Genomic DNA, 12967 nt, shown 5'->3' with positions numbered 1-12967 from the left:
ACTTTGCAGGTTCTTATCTTGACATGCAAGACCAAAGAGTTAAGCAAATACAACTTCCTAAGGTCTCTGCCTGCATTGACAGCCATGGGTGGATTATAGGCAAAGCCCGAGCTGGGGCCCACCCATTACAGGAATAGAAAGGGTCTTGCTGCAAGAAAGATGGAAACAATCTTCCTAATGAAGTGCCCAGGACACTGCCATGTCACTGTATCAACAAACGTATTGAGTAAATCCTTTCTTGCGTTTTAGGGTGCTTTTTTGTGGCCATAACTATTAGTAGTTATAAAGAACAGAGACTGAAGCTGGTGGGTGAAGCTCATTTAAACTAAAAGGACAGTCAAATATTTCATATAAATGATATTACATTTTCCTTCCACCCCTTCTCCTTCCTTCACCTCAAGTGAAGGTGGAACTTGGTCGTGTAAATTGAAGTGGGTTTAAATCTGCATTTTGCCAAGCATGAATTGCTCAGTATATTGCAGTGCGACTGTTAGATTTGTAATAAGCTGATCTTCTAAGCAAACATCAACCTATGAAGGAGAAATAAATAGCAAACAGGGATCAGAGGATTCTTTGCACATCAGCTTTTTTTATCTGGTCATTACATGAAGGGATCTTGCCCTCCTTTCAGCTGAAAAAAGAGCATTCCAAAATGCCATCTGACTGGTCACCTTCTTCAGTCATCCTATACCTTAGGCTTTTCTCCAGCACTGAGTAACTTGCTGCTTCTAACCCATAAATTGTAATGCAACAGTTTCCTGGGATTTAGTCTCTTGGGTTCAACAAAGCACTTCCAGCTTCTTAAGATGACAGCATCCCCAGCTGTTCTTACTATTCAAGTTCTTATGGTAAAGAAGGTCTTTTATTAGGCCTGAAATTCCCTTCCATTAAGTCATACCGTGAAGTCGGAGCTTGGCTGTACACAGTCAATTCCACATCTACTGTTCAGAGTTTCCTCTGCCAGTCATTCAACTCAACTGGGCTTGTGCTAGTGCTGTCATTTGTCCAGCTTCTCATAATTACATCTCTTTTGTGTCCTGAGCCAAAGTTTTTTCATGAAACTTTCTATACTGTCTTGTTTTGAAGGTCAGTGTTATCGGAAATGAAGTTTCAGACCTTGAGGTTACAATGTTTTGTTATATGGCAGTTAAACCCTCAGCTCCTGCATCTGCACCTACACAATGTGCGACTGGAAGCACTTAAGCTCTAAACTGGCTTTCCTTAGATTCAATGCAGAGCTGCAAATAGCTGCCCCACATCTAGCCCAGTTTTTGTTCCTCTCTGTGGTAAACTAAGTGTAATATTACCCCATATCTCAATGAATATGACAGTCTTAGCTTTGATAAATTTGCAACTAACTTCTTATTTTTTAATTAGATTGTTATGTAGAAGCACTTAATGTATTTCTGTAAGAGACACCTATGCTGGCAGATTTAAAAACTGTCTATTACGATGTCAAAGTTTAATTAGCTTTTGCTGCAAATAAAAGACACATTAACTTATAATTTGCTTAGAAAGCCATATACTTCATGATCATTATTTTTCCAAAGGTGAAGTCACTAATTTTTTAATATCAGATTTTTTTCTCATTCCATTCATACAGAAGTCCCTTAACTCCTTATGCACACTGTAAATCACTTCTTATGCTTTTGACCTCATTACAAATCAAAGTCCCATATTCAATGTTAATGAAAAGAAAAATTTATATAGAACTTTCAAAGCAAATTTCTCATGTGAGAGCCAGCATTCATTGGAGCAAATCTGCCATCTGCTTATGGCCTCTTTGCACACAGCAGATGATAGGCTATCTCTGAAGGAATAGGTTACAGTAGTAACAGAAGGCTTTGAGTGAGTGTGCTTTTCTCAGACTATGTTACTTAATATTTTTCTATATTAAGAAATAATGATTTAATTAACATAATTGCCATAGGCAGCCAATAGGAAATATGTGGAAGCAAGGTAGATCAATCTAAAAAAGGATGCTTTTCCTCTTTTCTATTTAATATGGGAAATGACACTGACAAAATGGAAATGGGATGTAATTAATTCTCTGGGAATAGAAAGTTGGATGACTTTGTAATACATATGATCCCTTAATTCTACATTGATCACAGCACATATAGCTGGTTTCTTTTGGAAACGTACATATAAAACACACAAGTTATATTGCAGATTCAATGGCATAAGTACAATATTGCATTAACTGACCTGCTCTTAATGTACCCAGCTAGTTTATGAACGAAGATTAAAATCTGGCCCATAGACATTTTAGTTTCATTGAGCTTTTCTAAAGTACAGAATGACCCAGAAACACAACTGCTCTCACGTATATAAAACTCATATACACTCATCTTTATCATCCATTACTCTAAGTTCACTCATCCTCTTAGATCGTAAGAATATAATTGTAAAGTCTGTGTCTTTGTGTTTTCTGCAATAGAAATAGTCACAATGAATTCTGATTCTGTTTCCTCTAGGCATTTCTACAAAGTGCAATAGAAAGATACAATTGGATCTGTATGCTCACTTTAATAACAGACATATTATTTTGTGTTTTAAAATCAAATTGAATATTCTTATTAATCCTGTCTTTTTTTTTTTTTTAATAACTGAAGCACTATCTTTCCCCCTGCACTGATAACCTAAATTTAATGCTCTTCAAAGCAGAAGAACAGAGCAAAAAAACCCCACAAAGTAATGAAAAAATCACAATGACTCTAGAACAGCTCTCCTGCAATAAATGAGGACATCATTTGCTAGGTACAAATTCCCTAGTGGGACAACCGTTCCATCAGCAAACTTTATCTGTCAATCTCAATGTCACAATCCATTTCTAAGCTTATAAGTACCTTGAGAACTAACACTGATAAGGTAAATACAATTTGCATAAACCCAAAAATATTAAGAGAAAAAGAAACACATTTAGAAAAACTACATTTCCAAAGTTTGCATATTATATAAATAACATTTTAATAAGTAGAGGCTAATGTCCCATTGAACATTTGCATTCTTACTCATTTTTCCACAGCCTTCTGCTATTTACCAATGAGGTCACACTTTACATGAAAGGTACCTTAATTATGATTAACAGATGATATAACAAATGGCTAAGGGAGTGTTATAGGATTGAATAAGTCAAGCAGTTGTTTATTATCATAAATAATACACCCTGCTATATGACACCGACACTGCTTATACCTCGTTACACTGTATTAACCCTTTATAACTACTGACATCCTCTTAACAGAACGTGGGACCGTATAATGATCCCATGAAAGGGCTGTCATAACTATAGAAACCACCTTATGCAAAAAAGAATTATAAAGAACCACCCAATATTCTTAAAGCATTCTTTTAAAAGTGATTTAAAATTCAGCAAGTAATGGAAGTATACATCTTACGAGACCAGCTACCCGGCCGCACATCACTCTTTAATAGAAGAACAAAATGGCATTATTTTTTACATAGAGACTGATTTGCACATATGCAAAACAAAGCAGCAGCATAAGAAAAGTTGGGTCAAAGCTGCAGATCCCATTCTAAGAGCATATCCCAGAAATAGATGGAAGCATGGATTGGTTAATTTTAGCGAAGAAAGTATTCAAAATCCTTAGATCTTGAAGGTTTTTGAAAAAGAGTCTGCAGCAAGCAATATGGTATCAAAGAGTACGTTTTCTTCTATTCAATAACTCTAACTCTAGAAACTAGCAACTTTAATATCCTCCAACTGCATTGAAACTAGCACTCCGCATTGATACTGATGCAATAGCATCGCATCTCCCATTTTTCCTTCAAGAATACAAGGTGAGAATAATTTGCTCTGTTTAAGCTCACCTAACACTTTACAATCTAAAACATGATGCAGAAGCATGGATGAATTAACTTTGTATTTTTGTAGCCTCAAGTGTTACCACTTTTGTAATTTAGTTTTCTGATAATATTTTTTTCTTTAAAGTTTTTGAAAATTATTTAGGAATCACTTCAGAAAAAAAAAATATTCTCTTTTAGCTTCTTTACCAGAAAATTATTCTAAAATCTCTAATACTGTTTCCAAATAAAATTTTCTCCCTTCCACTACAATGAGGGCCATAAAGCAGACCCCAGTGCTTGCAGAAAGCTCTCATTAACTTCCCAGCCTGAGTCCACTTTGTTATCAGAGTTTGATTGTTCAACAGCCCTGGTTAAATATATGTATTTGTATATAACTATCAAATTGACCAGAGACTATGGTAATAGTAATGTAGTAAATCTGCCCAAGAGAAACTACTGGTAAATTCTGTCATTTGCCTCTCAAACAATCCTATTGGAAACTTGTGGATTTACTTACTTCTAATAACCAGAATGAGACAAAATGAAACTGTCAAAGATTTTTAGGATTTTGCACGCTAACATGGATTAACCTTCAAGGTTCTTATTACCATTTAGATAGATATTCCTAGCTGCTGTCTTAGGTCAGCATGTACTTGAATCGGCAGAACAGCTTTGTGTTACACATGCTGTAGACAGATGCAGCAGAAATGTATGTATTTTCTGGGGGGAAAAAAAATATTAAAACATCCACTGCACCTTAAAAGCAAGAGACCATTTTCTTCTGTGGAAAAGGCTGCAAACTGCTTAAATCTCTCCTTACATTTTGTACTCCATTTCATCATTAGATGGTCTTTAAGGCCTCTTCCAACCCAACCCATTCATTGATTCTATGATTTCTGTGGGACTGTCATCTTTTCATTACCATGACATAAATGTAAATGAAACGGGTGCTTTTAAAAATAACTTTTTCTCAAGTTCTTTTTTTTCTTTTCTGCCTTTGTATTTTTTCAGAAGTAAAGCAAGGGTCCCAGCTAGTGTCACCCACTGGTAGCACTAATGCTGTAATCAGATGACAAGCTTTGCTATCAAAGATCTTTACAAGGGCCTCAATTCATCTGTGAGTATGTCAGCTTGGCATTATACTCTCTAATTCACTCCTTTATCTCATCCTCTCTCCCAAAGGGGCAGATACTGCACCATTCTCAATATGCCAAGATCAAGAAAACTACCTGTTCCTCTGGCTGCAATGCAGGAGAGAAGTGGACAATTCTGCACAGTACAGCTGGATATTCACATAGTCCAACAGCTGCTTATTATTGTTGTTATTAACATAAGATTTTATGATTTCTTCTAAATATAACCTCACAACCATCTGAACACTGCGGAATTGAAATGCCTAACAGGCATGAGAAGGCACAGCACTTCAAACCTACAGAAGATCAGTGCTTTGGAGGTAGGTGATGTAAATGGATGAAAAGCAACAGCAAAATATATTCTGGCATTTTTATAATTTACCTCATTGCAGGGAAACCTAAAAAACTATGCTACTAAATAAATGGAAATTTTAAGTCAAGCAGATGTGAGAGATCAATTTCTGGATTAAAATTAAAAACTTCAGAGATAAGTTTGCCCCAAAATTATGCCACATTATGTTTTTTTATTGCATTATTTAACCCACTGCTGAAGTTGCTATCAGATTTCTAAATACAAGTATGAATTTCTATATATCTGATGTATGGAGTTTTGGTGGAATTCACTTTCAATTTCTGGTACTGAGTTAGAGGAGGAATTTAAAATAAATAAAATACATGTCTGAAAAAGTACACAGATGCTGTCATACACAGCAATAACACTGCATGCCAGCCAAGGTCAAAGCAATATAGAAACTTAAATAGTTCTTAATCTTACATCACTACAGAGAACTTACATCAGTTCGCTGACATAACCAAACCAAACCTCTGTTATTCCAGAGTATTTTCCTTGGGTGTTTCATGATATCCCATGGTTTACATAGTCATCTATTATGGTCATACTTATTTCCCATTTTTTGACATCTTCTAGTCTGGTAGACACTGATATTTAAACCAGCACCCTTGCCAAACACAGCTGCTGTGTTATCTTCATAACACACTAAAAAGCGTCTCTGCTTTGTTCCAAAGAATGCCTTGCAGGCAACTGGGTCGAAAAGCAAAAAATGGTTTTGAGGTAATTTAGTGGCTATTGTTAGTAGTCAGAATTAAGAAATACCGTACTTCCTTTGATTGAATGCGAACAAGGAAGATGAGCATGAAACTTGATTCAACTGCTAAAGATGCCAAGCAGGATTTTCTAAGGATTACAGTGAAGAGTCAAAATCAGGAGTAAATGCAGTTGGCAGAAGGAATGCTTTGATGGAAGGGATGTGCCATAATCCTTCCTTCAAACTAACAACAACCTGTTTAGGACAGCAACCTATTTAGGTGACTTTGGTTGCAAGGAGCCTTACAAATGCTTCTGCACAGTATTTTCAGACCAATCATAACTGAAGCCTTTAACCCACAGCCACAGACAGACAGACAGTAAAATATAAGTAACTTTATTCTTAAAATGCTGAGAACTTATCTCTCAGTACTAAATGTGACAATAGTGTTGAACAAACAACTTCAGTTCTAAAGGCTACACAATCACAAGATGTTTAATACAAAGAATACGCTAATCCCATTTCAGTGCAGAAGCTGGAATTAAAAATGTGTTTCTGTCACGCTGCTTGCAAAGCAGGAACAGTATGATGCCTTTTGCAATTATTTCCTTACAAATCATCATCAAAGCTCTTAGTGTTCTCTAATGAACCTCTTGTATTGCTAAAAACTATACAGGTTTCTCTTTCTATCCCATCAGCCCTACATGTGTATCCGTTAGCATTTTTCAGGCTCCAGAACATCATTTATGCCAAGCAATTGCTCTCTGTTACAGTTTTCAGAAAAGGGTGAAAGAGTAAGTTGATCCTGTAACTGAAAGACCTGTCTAAGTACTGTTAGAGATGCAGTGTCAATGCAAAAGCCTGGAAACAAAGAGGAAGCCCTGGAAGGTCTGCATGTTATTTAATCAGTGATAAAAACTGTTCCCTGTATTTAAAAGTTGGATGGGGAAACATCCCTAAATCATACATAGTATGTGTAGGAAACACAGAGGAATACCATGAACTCATTTGAACAGCACTGATGCCTTATGTACCGTTTACAGTCTGTGCAGCCTATGAGATATATACATATATGTGTGTGTATATATATAATACAAATATATGTATTTGCCGCCTTCTTTTCAGTGACATTAAATACAAAAAGAATTCCCACCTCAAAAAATCTGAGAAAAGAAAGCAAGAGAGAATAAGACAGAGAGAAAGACAGAAGAAAGAAAGAAAGAAAGGCAGCAAGACATATGAAAAATAATCACGTACAAACTATGTAAATTCAAATTAATAACCAGGCCAACGTAGAAAGCATCATCTAACTGCTAGAAACAAATAAATGCACCTGGGATGTGAGTCAGGCTGTGTCATGTAGGCACTTATCCCTTATTATTTGATTTGTAGTAGCAAGTAATGAAGCCGAGCATGTATTTAGACAGTTTGAAGCAGATGGACAGCACCCTCCGGAAAACAAGTAAATGGCAGAGGCAGGTATATCTGCATAACTCAATAGTCAAAATGGCCTCAACAATTAGAGACAGTTACAGATGCAGCATTTTCACATTGGGCTCCTGTACATGTAAATATGCAATAATACTTACGTTGATCCTATGCATAGCTTCTCTCTGAGAAACCTGTTTTCAGGAAGCAGATTAATAAGGTAAAAGCTGCATTACTGTTAAACAAAACCTCTTTTTTGTTTGTTTGTTTTTAAAGCTGTTGTTGAACATCATGAGGGCAAATCCATCTCTTCCCATTGCCAGTGCAAAGGCCATTGCCCACAGCAAAGCTAATGCAGCTCTAACCAGGCATAGAGGTGACCCAGGAATGTTTGCTACACAACCCAACCATGATGCTCCACAGAACAGCAGATCAGGTGAGGGTAAGGAGGGAAAGCCAGCTTCTTTGCTCTGACTTTTCTTATGGAATAAGATAGTGTTCTCACACCACGGATTAGCAAAGCCAGCATCCAAAATCACAGCAAACCCTCATTGCATCTGAGCCTAGTGGAAGAGTCTCAGAAGCAAGTCAAGAGATTAACTACATCTGCATTTTACTTTTCTGTACAACAGTATTGTTTCATATTCAAATCAACACAAGTTGTTGATTACCACCTAGAAGGCTTACAAGCGGGTCAGACCTGGTGCATGAACATGCACTGAGCAAGCTGAGATAACAGGAAACCCTGTAATCTTGTATTCACTCTATGGATACAGACAGGAATTGATCCTCAACAGTTGTGCTACACCCAAGTTTACAGCCAAGTGTAAACCACCACAGTGGTAAAAAAATTGTGGCTACAGATTTAACAGGCAATTTTATACCAGTCAGAACAGAAAATATCAGCAGTAATTGGAAGTTCAAATTCTTGCTGGTATAAAATGAAACAGATCATAAACTGAAGGCAAAAAAATCACTAAATATCAATAAATTCAGTTAAGCAATATTTTTTAGATATATTATGGTAATCAATCAATGTAATCTTAGAGAATCGCATACTAATATCCACAGCTTATAGCTGTAATTAACCCTATTAATAAATAATAACAAACAAAATGCCTAAATCTAGATAACTTTTTAAAATTGTTTATAGAAGTCAATAAAGCACACACATTATCACACCAAAAACTTCCTATTTCCAGAAGAAAATTCACGAAAGACATTAAACCATCTTTCTTAGGGTCAAGTTTGGAGCAGAATGAGAAAAGAAATAGTGTTCTTAACATCTCTTCCACAAATCTAAGTGAAAACAAATTTCACAGAAGTATTTCTTTCTAGCCTTCTGGTGGTATCTCCATGAGGCTTTCAATTTACCACATTCCTTGTTCCAGATACAGAGGTGGTCTCTAGGACAGTAAGGTTTTGCTAGCAGCCTCTTCCTGCATTACAACAGCATTTATGCAGTATTTGTTGATGGACCTAAACCCTTCTTTCATGTTTGTGCTCACTGCCTCACAGCATTGCCATGCATGTGCTGCAGCCAGGCAACATACTCTGCTCACAAATCACACAGATGACATTTCTCTGGGTTTCAGGTTCTGACAGGTGCTTCTCCAGCTCTGGAGTATGTGTGGATACCTTAAATTGTGTCCTCTACCACTCCTAGGCCAGTCAGAAAAGCATGGCAGATGATCCTTCCCTGCATTGCTTCCATCATAGGGGCTACTGAAACTGTGACTATTGAAATTCCTCACAACCTACTTCCAAGTGCATATTCCTTGGTATCTCTTGTACTTTCCAAGACTGTATTATCGTAAAAGGTGCCAAGCAACTCCACTGCCTATTTACCAGAGGGATGTCTCATCATTTCTATTAATAATATATCAAGCAAACCAGCACTGAATATTTTTGAAAAGCCAAGAGCTCTATTTGTTTGTGTCGGATTATTATTTCAGAAACAAGAGGTGTTACACAAACAATTTCACATGCCTCAAATGGAAGACAATAAGGTGCACAAGCTACAAAAAGAGAGGGATAAAATAAGTTCTTTTATTTGGTAGTCATGTCATGGATCTGCTATCTGCCTATATAGAGATGACCACGTTTTAGAAGCTGAGTTTGCTTCAGGATTCTTCCATTTGGTTACAACATTTACAGCTTTATTGCCTGTTCCTCAAAGACAATGAATGTTCTCAACTTCACGTGAAGATACTAGGAGCTCTAAATTATCACCTTTCCAGCAAAATCAAACCAAAGCAAAAGTAAAAGAGAAAAGTGTTCCCAAAAGCAAGAGCCACAGGTTATAAGAAAAACCTCAGCCATAGGTTATGTCTTTATTCTGCAATGCAGAACACATCTGCCCAGTTTTTCTAGGTTACTGAGGTTCCTGAATGAGATATTCCCTACCAAGATACAATAAAAACATGGACCATCAAAATGGATCGTGCTCTGTTTGCCTCTCCTCCCATGAGTCAGTGCTAGAGATGATGCAGGGAAGTGTTCAGCTCCCAGCACTGTGTGAGCAGCCGCTGGGAAACAGCAAAGGAACTCTGTATTTGCTGTCTTAACGTGATCATATCAAAATGTGTTGAGTGATTTCTTCCACCCCTGTCCCCAGTGTCATTTCTCAGTGTCCCAAGGAATCACAGACAGCAGACCAGAAAGTGCAGTCTGGTCATGTAGCCCATGCTGTTGCAGCAATGCAGCATTTTACTTTACAATTACCTCTTGATGGTATTTGCAGTCAAGTCCACTTTTAAATACCTTTACTTATTCCTCTGTGAAAGTGAAAAGTAAAATCAGTTCTGTTACTTATGTGTAGAAATATTCCTGCTATACTTATTTATGACATACCCTTGTAGTAGACATCAGAAAAATAAAGAAGAGGAAATGGGTTCTGAAAACATTTGGGACAGTTTTATAGAATATTATTGCAATTAATTCTCATAAAATCCATCTGCCACACCAAGGGCTTGTGTTACCAGGAAACCATTTGTAAAGGGTTCAGAGGGAGAAAGAAATTATAATATCCCTTTCCTCTCTTTCTCACACTTCTCAACCTGTCTTTCACAAAAAAATAAAAGGAGTTATGTGAGCTTTTCCATGCAGTCAGCTTGCCTTGGGTTTTATGTGAAGTACTGTGCAGATTTAGAGGAAATGCTAGATACTACTAACCCAAAATGAGTTTTTACCATCTGAATGATGCAATAGTCAGTTCTATGCATCCTATAGCTTGCCATAACAGACAAAACCCTTTCTATTTCATGCTATAAACCTAAAACATGGAAATGCAAGCAACAATTTCTCTGTGCCTCAGTCTTTTGTAATTTGGAGGCAGAACAGAATGCATAGATACTCCTCTCCCTAAGCCCTAGGAAACATTTGATGGACAAATATGTTTGCTAAGTCTTATGGAAATGGATGAGTGGAAAGAAGAAGCAAAATACAGGATAAATCACACTATTTGTAATACTCTGCACACTTCTGCTTTTTAATTTGCATGCATTGCTTCTTTTTACATCTCCACCTATTATAGATCATAGGTGTCTGACATGCACTGGGAAACTATGCTTTCCTCCATAGTCAGTGGAGAGAAGCAGACACAAAACCCACCCCAGAGTGAGATCATCTTCTATAGATGCCTACCCTTATCTCTTTATCATCAAGTGGACCTATTTAACTCAATGAAATTAAGACTTCTGCTACTAATTTCAGAACACTATTATCAGGCAAGATAAATTCCATCCTAACATATTACACAAGTGTCAAAAAAATTTAACTGCAATTGTGTACATCAGCCTTAAGGGTCCTCTTTAAACCTTTGTAATCTGTATTGTTGGACATCTACTGTTTTCATGAAAAACATCATGCAAGGCAGCTCCTCACTGCACCTAACTGCAGTCTTTTCTGTAAAAGTACCGTTAATGTGGAGGTGAAAAAAACAGCAGGACTCACATGCATCTATTGTTGTAATGAAGAAGGACATGGAATCATAGAATGGTTTGGGTTGGAAGAGACCTCAAAGATCATCTAGTTCCAACGCCCCTGCCATGGGCAGGGACACTTTCCACTAGATCAGGTTGCTCAAAGCTCCGTCCAACCAACCTGGCTGTGGTGGGTTGGCAAAGGGCAAAACATGCTGACAGGAAAAGTCAAGTAGTACATACCACACCTGAAATGTGCTGAAGTGTTAGAAATAAACAGTAAGGAAGTGGAAGTCATAATCAGACATGTAAATTAATTTTTATTTAGATATTTTAAAAAAATCTAGTAAATGCAGAATTATGGCAATTCTAGTATATTTAAATAAGGATTATGTAAATTTCTAAGCATTAAGACCTTTAGGAAATGCAAGAAACAATTCATTCAGTCTATTATCTAAAATTATTTCTCATATTTCTTAAGGGTTTTCTCTAGTTTATTATCTTAAAGTTCCTACCAGCAATGAAAAACTGACCTCACTAAAGTCTCATCAAGGCAGAAACCTCATAGTGAGCTAACCGGAAATATTGTTAAACTTAGATAATTATGCAAAATTCAGTTTTTTAAACATTTTCTTTAAAACTCAACTTAGCCAGAGCTTTTGAAATGCCAATGACCTTAGATATGCTTCTAAATCTACACAGAAAAATCAGAACAATTGGATCTAATTACAGAAGAAAATGATGCAAGAAAATCGGAGCTACTTTATCACCCCCGCTTCCAATTGAAAGCTGGCCAGAAACAACACCACTAGTAACAATCCTAACTGGTCAGCCCAGGCAGGTTTCCATCATCTGGGCAAAGTCAGTAACTTGGTGTTAAATTTATTAGCATGCAACTTTACATTAAACAGCATGAAGCAGAGAATGAAATCATTGTTCATCAAAACCATGAGTTCTCCAAAAATGGCAAAGCAAAATCAGGTGACTTGTTAGCAGTTTATATTGCAGGGATCAAATACCACCACCATTTTTGATGGCTTTAGCTGAACACTTTTGGCCACCCCCAGCCAGCAGAAAGAGTTTCACTTCCTGCTATTTTGCAACATCTGAAGTCTTGGTGAGAATTAAGTGAACATCAAGATAAATTAAGTATAGCCTGATTTCACAAAAGATCAGAGAAATGATGAAATGGTTATGGAGCAGATCATCTTGAGTGCCATCATGCAGCACATAGAAGACAGCTGGGTCATCAGGCCAGTCAGTAAGGGTTTATGAAAGGCAGGTCCTGCTTGACTAACCTGATCTCCTTCTACAACAAGATGGCACACCTAGTGGATGAGGGAAAGGCTGTAGATGTTGTCTGCCCAGACTTTAGTAAAACCGTTGACACCATTTCCCACAGCATTCTCCTGGAGAAACCAGCTGCTCATGGCTTGGGTGGGTAAAAATGCTGGGTAAAAAAACTGGCTAGACGGCCAAGTCGAATCAGTGGTGCTGAATGGAGTTACATCCAGTCGGCGGTTGGTCACAAGCGGTGTTCCCCCGGGTGAGTTCTGTTTAATATCTTTATCAATAATCTGGATGAGGGGATTCAGTGCACCCTCAGTAAATTTGCAGATGATACCAA

At 37.2% G+C, this 12967-nt stretch overlaps 1 protein-coding gene and 1 long non-coding RNA gene across 8 annotated transcripts in view; one reads left to right on the top strand and one right to left on the bottom strand.

Moving 5' to 3' along the window:
- Positions 1–12967, bottom strand: part of TRPS1 (transcriptional repressor GATA binding 1) — a 220083-nt gene that overhangs the window by 84037 nt on the left and 123079 nt on the right. The gene's annotated exons all lie outside the window — the stretch shown is intronic.
- LOC308060341 overlaps positions 1–12967 on the top strand; it is an 89155-nt gene that overhangs the window by 27854 nt on the left and 48334 nt on the right. The window contains exon 1 of the long non-coding RNA XR_013926682.1: positions 1–12967. This exon is cut by the window's left edge and continues 27854 nt beyond it. This is a non-coding gene — a long non-coding RNA (uncharacterized lncRNA).

Source organism: Falco punctatus (genome assembly GCF_963210335.1).
Source record: "Falco punctatus genome assembly, chromosome: 3".
Taxonomy (NCBI): Eukaryota; Metazoa; Chordata; class Aves; order Falconiformes; family Falconidae; genus Falco; species Falco punctatus.
The sequence above is the reverse complement of the archived record's forward strand: the minus strand, read 5'-3'. Positions and strand labels throughout refer to the sequence as shown.